Raw genomic sequence first — 6,453 nt, forward strand, 5'->3', positions numbered from 1 at the left:
ACTTATATGGCCTTCTACACAGTGAAAACACCACTGCTAGGCCATGTTAAATTTTAGATATTGACATCTATCCAACAAATCCTGGAACATATGCTTGGTACCTAAAATAACTACCGTGGATGGCTATTTTTCATACAATAGCTCAGGCTTATGGCTATCATTCTTGCTTATTAACTGCTTACACATCACATTATTCATTAGTGTGAGAGATGTTGGTAGTGTCTGCTGGACAAGTATCCTATGGTAACAACAGTTGCTAATGAGTATTCAGTTAGTTCATAACACCTGTGTTCCTGTGCTGCTTATAGCAGAAAGATATCTACTTCACATAGGAAGCCAACATTTGATCTTTATCTCTTTCCCTCCTCCCACCTCCTTCACTCCTCCCCCTTTTTATCTCTGCTGAAATTGTGTATTTAGCCATTGGTTTCTTTTATTCAAAACTGTGATCTCTTTTTCTTTTCCATGACAGTTTACCTCCATTTGCTACCATCAAACAAGTAATAAATCATTGGTGAATCCCAAATTAATAGATACTTCTAGAGGCTATGAAGGGTTGCCATGTTGCAAATTACAAACTTGTTAAACATGGTACATACATGATTCCATGTTGCTCAAATCAGTCCATTGACAGTTATATTGCTAGCAGTTGCTGTCACATTGTACTTACCTTCCGGGTCTTACATATTGACAGAAGGTTATTGTGTATCTTACAAAAGACAGGGTATTTCATGCATTTTGTCTCCTAAAGTGCTAAGCGTATGTTTAGCTTTTTTGGATACTTAATGAGTTAAAGTTGGACTTTCATTTTCCAGTCCATATCAATGTGCTTCTAAAAATACAAATTCTGGCCTTGGAAAAAAAGAAACTAAAACACACACCTGTTTGCTAAACATCTTATGTAAAAATTCCTTCATATGCTTAAGTATTGGGTAAACATGCATGCATGGACATGTTATGTTGTAAACAATTGCTGCCATGTGTTTTAAAATGACAGATTGGTGGCAACACTGGGAATAGAGGGATTCATTGTGACCAGAAATATAAAATACCTCCTTGTCTTTTTTTCTTATTTATAGTACTGCTCAAAGAAATACAGAGTATAATAAACTTTTTAATATCAGAAGAGTTTGTGCTGTGAGAGCAATAATTTGTAGCTAATACTAAGGCAGTATCTCTATGTACTGCTTAAGATTTCTAGTCTAGTATGTGCAGTGTTCTGTTAAGGTCTTCCAAGATTTAAGAGTTGTTAGAGCTGTGGGGAAAAAAAATTAGTTTTGTGACAGCACAAAAAGGAGCTAGCCTTACAGAACTGCACAAGTGGTCATACTCACTTTTTTAACATCCAAACCCAAAATCTTACTTAAGTGCTTATCTGGACTCTTACACAAAATTATGCAAATGTTTATCTACTAGAAAGCTAGTTAAGGTAACTTTTTTCATCTTGTGTCTTTAATGAGGAGCAGGTTTTACTTGGGCTTTTTTTTTCTTGAATAAGAAAGGATGAGCTGTTTTTTCTGTTTGTTGTGGATATGGCTGTGGTGATACCCAATTTTCTTTCCAACATTTATTTTTAATTGTAGTACCATAGACGTTGGAATTAAATACTAGATCTTTACTATACAAAGACCAGGATAAGTGCAAATTGTTCACTGTGTCTGCAATAGACATAGTTTTATGAACAGCTTGTTTTTGAGTAATTGCTGTTCAGTACTGCATGTTAGGGGTCTTGAGTATAGCCTTGCTTCTGGGAAGGTCTGAAAAGAAGACTTGGGGTTTGAGGTGGGTTTTTTGTTTGCTTCATTTTGTTTTACCAGGTGATTCAACATTTCATTTTCTGTTGGTGATTGTTGCCTGCTGCAGCATTCAAATTTGACTGACATTTAGGTTTTTTGAAGTGAAATAAAAAATACTTCATGCATACTATTTCTCTGGAAATACTGGAAGAAACTGATGAGTTTCTGCTGGCCTTTTCTTCCCTGACTTGCCTGTGTGGTTGGGTGAGAGATTAAGAATTGCTTTAATAGTGCCAGCACAGGAGAAGTGTCAGATAGATATTTCTGCTCTGTAATTGAGAGACGCATGATGTGGAATGCTGATAATATTGTAATGCAGGGTACTTCAAAACAAATGTTGGAGCAGCTATTGAATCTAGATGTTTTAAGATGAGCAATGTCAAAATTTTAAGAGTTGCCGGTAGCGTTCACTGGACTTGTAATACTAACAATATATTTGAGAACACCAAGGAAGCTTCAAGGGAATGTTATGAGATATACTGGGTATCACAGGTAGTTAGAAGCTTTTCAACCTTTTCTGTATCCCACACAAAATAGTTTGCTTGGGATTCAAATATGGAGGAATTGAAGGAGAGCAGGAATTTCACTCACTGAGTTAATTAAAAATAGGTTCCTTTAAGCTGACTTGTAGTTCTGTAGTGAAGCTCATCCGTTTTGTCATTTGAAATCATACTGCGATATTTGTATAAGGCACTTTATTTGGCATGCACCACTTCTCGAGGAAAAACTAGAATGGCAGCCTGTGCAATGTCATGTTGATTTTTATTTATTTGTAACTGAGTCCCATTATAATTCTGAAGGGGGAGTAGCTGCTGAGATGTGTTGTCTGGTGGTATCTTGTAGAGATTGTGTTGGCTTTAAAATCCCATAGCTTGAGAGTAGACTTTATTGCTCCAGTCTGCAAATGAGCCAGAATTAGTATAGGAGGGAAATAATGGCTAGAGGAGGGCCTAAATCACTTGATTAAACTGAATATGAAACCAAATCCATACATGAACTTGCATGTATCTCTGAGGGATTCTTTCCTTGTTTTGCAGTTCAGTGCCTTTTATACCTGTGAAGGATAAGACAAAATTTCTTAGTCATCGCCGTGGTCACTGCACTGGATGTTCTGGGTTATAGACTAGTCTTCTCCAACTGTGGTCTGCAGACTGGGTGCTTTCTGAGTAGCTAGTGTAGTGAGTAAGCAGTTTGTGCACAGGGCCGTGGTAAGTAGCATTTAAAAAACAAAAAATAAAAATTGATAGTGCCATACAGTTTATAAAAAGTTTTGGAGGTAAATAGTCTGTTTCTGCGTGCGTGCACACACACTCTCCCTCTCTTTTTGTTTGTATTTTGAATCATAGACCAGACTAGTGCTAGTCTAGACTAGCGGCTTTCTAGGAAGGAAAGATGGCTCGAGCAGCTCTGTTTTAAAGTAACTGTTGCCTTTGCAGTTCCACAACAGAAACAACGTGCCTTCGGAAACCATTCATTAAGATGAGAGGAATAGGTAAAGCTCTGCTGTTATTTGCACGCTGTCAGACCTTCCCATTGTAGATGCATAAACAGAGCTACTTGAGTGAAATTTTTTGTAATGGCAAAAAAGCCCACCCTGCAAAACAGGCTGTGTGCATGATGGGGTCTGAGTTTCTGAGAAGCAGTGATTCAGAGAAGTGGAAGAGGGATTAGGATACATTAGCTAAGCATGAGCTCCAGGTATATGCTAGTGTACTTAGAAAGGGCTAATAGATCTGAGCTGTTCCTGAGTGTGGAGCATAGAACACTTCTTCTGTATCTGGCGTTGTGAAAAATACTAGAATGTATTAGGATCCTGCAGGCATCAGCTAACACAAGATTTTAATGATAAGCTGAAGGACTCAGTAATGACTAATGGTCAGAAAATAGCCCTTATGATAAAACTTAAGCTAAATATAATTAAAAAAAGGAGGATGGAGGGGTAGCAATCATAGGCTGACAGAAATAGATTTGATCATTTGATTTTCGGTGTAGCAAACGAAGAACAGGATCCAATGACTGAAAAAGCCACACTAATTCATACTGAAGTGATGTGTGTTTTTAAATTGGAACGCTTTCCAAAGACCATTCTGATTCTGTTTCTAGAAACTTTTAAGTTGAGATTGGTTTCCTACTCAGTTGTGTTAGTGCAAGCTGAGAACCGATTCAGAGAAGTCTAACAATCAAGTCAAATCTTCTACAGAATAGAAGGGAGAATCTAGCTTTACAATACCATCTGCCAAGAAACCATTATACCTAGGTTTCTACCCTTTGACCTGTTTTCCAAAAGACAACACAAGTTGATCTTGAGTCTGTCTGTCATTTTGGTTTCTCCAAACTATCTATTCCATATCTAGGCTGGAGTGATGATGCTGTGAAACTCCTTGACAGAGCTAACTTCAGTTCGTTCTTGTTGTGCATTTTCTCTTCCTAGGAGAACAAGCAGTGACAGATTGACCAGTAATAACTAGTTTGTCAACCAACTACTATTTACACAGAAAATTATTCTAGTGGAGCCCTATTTTGGTAAATTGTTCTTAAGAGTGACTTCATTGGTTGCTTGTCTTTCATGTGGAGGCTTTTGTGAGTCCAAGGTATGCAGGTCTTCTTCAGAAGCAGGCAGGAATTAAAACCAAGGGCCTGTCACCTTTTGTCTGGAAGGAGAACATTCTTCTTGTTCCAGCGGAGTGTTGATGGAGTTTCAGGATTTTTTTGAGCCTGATCAACTGCATATATGATTTTTTCAAGTCAAGAAACTTTTAAATGACGTCTGAGGCTTTTTTTCTTGGAATATGTGTTTTGGTCCCACTCATCTCTCCCCCATCTCTGTCACGCACACGTGCATACATGCTTGTCCTGAAGGTGTGCTACCACCTGAGTTGGAATACATTGCCTTTTGGGATCACTAGTAATAGTAACTATTACTTTTTAATATCCTTTACAGCTTAATGTCCCTTTATAGTTGATGTTCCAGCAATTTGGTCTTCTGCTCCTTGAAAATGTACATTGGGCCTTGCTTTTGGTTAGCAACAGCTTTTCTGTGACCAGTAATGTCATTATTGAAGTCTGGCAAGAAGGATCCTTCCTGCAGTACAGCTTTTCTATAGGTATGCTTATTTTGTTAGGTTGCAGTAACAGTTGTGGATTGGGAAGGTGTTAATTAACAGTCTTGTGAGATCATCAGGGGCTTGGTACAATTCTGCAATTTTATTATCTTATATTTTCCTCATTTTATTTTCTTCTTGAATATGCCAGGTTAATAGACTTTGGAGAAACTACACTGAATGCTGTATTACAGGCTGAGAGCAAGAGCCTGTAGTAGATATGTCAGTGGTAAAGCTGCAGCATCTTTCCCTAAATGGTGTCCAGTAGGGTATCAGCTTCTCAGGGAAGGCAACAGCACTTTGAGCACAGATAAATGACTGTTGAGTGCTTTTTGCCTTCAGCTCTGCTCTTCAGAGTTAACCATTCATCATTCAGGTGGGATGCATGTCTTCACCGGTGAATCTTAGGCTATGCTTTTCTGGGCTCAAGTTACATGATGCTAACCTGCAGTTGTTAGCATCCTGCAATGTGTGCAGCTGCAGGTGGGGAACTTGACTCCCCAGCATTGAAGAGATGTGCACTTGGGAGAGCTGAAGCATGAACTGCCAGGTGACAATACCAGTAGTCTGTAATCGGATGTTAACAAATGCATGTGTAGGACGATAGCTGCTGGAGAAACTTTTCTCCTTTCAACTTTTCTCCATTTTGTGTTGGTATAGACACTTGAGTTGGAGCTACTACAAAACATGAAAACTTCATTTATGTATTTATAAGACATATTATATTAAATCAGAGAATACCTATCGGGCCAGAAAAGTGTTAATTAAAATGTATTAATTAGTTAAGTATATTTTTTCCTCTCATTAGAGATTACACCTTTGAGATTCTCACTATCATTTGAAGAGTTCTAAGAAACATTTGAAAAGATTATCTAGCTATGGAGGGTAAGTCCATAGCACTGGAATAAAGTTTATCTGCATACTAGTAATGTTCAGTGTTAACTGTTGACCTCACGTAGCAGACAGTACTTCTTATAGGTTTAAAACTGAATAAGCCATAAATCTAAGCTGCGTTACTCAGGTGTTAATTCTAATTTTGATTGACCTATTGAATTAACATTTTTTGAAGATGCACATATTTCCTGGAAGCTTGCTTTGGTGCTTTTTAGTGTGGGACAGTTTGTACTTGCTTATTATGGCTCTTATCTAGTCATTCCAGGTGCTGCAGCTGCATTAGGTATGCTTGTACACTATAGACTGACTTTTTTCTATTTTCACTTTGTACTGTAGTAACATAAGCAGTAGTAAACCAATTTATATATATTTACAATTGCTTTTTTTCTGAATACTCTCAATGGGAGCTGTAGAGAAAACGACCAAAAAAAAAAATTGCTCTTACAGGTCCAAGGGTTTTATTTGGTTTTCATTTATAAAAAAAATTCTTGTAACTCAACTTTGCTTATTAGGTCTCTAATTTGAACTTGTTTATAAAGCTATTCCACAAGGCACAAAGCTAGTACTGTTTCATACGGTAATAGAAATGTGTGCATATCAAATGTGTGAAATCTGTAAATTTACTTAGGTATCTGGGAGAAACAAGTAGTGTTGTGGAGGCT

This window comes from Aptenodytes forsteri, unplaced genomic scaffold (assembly GCF_000699145.1).
Source record: "Aptenodytes forsteri isolate BGI_AS27 unplaced genomic scaffold, ASM69914v1 Scaffold299, whole genome shotgun sequence".
In the NCBI taxonomy this organism is placed as follows: Eukaryota; Metazoa; Chordata; class Aves; order Sphenisciformes; family Spheniscidae; genus Aptenodytes; species Aptenodytes forsteri.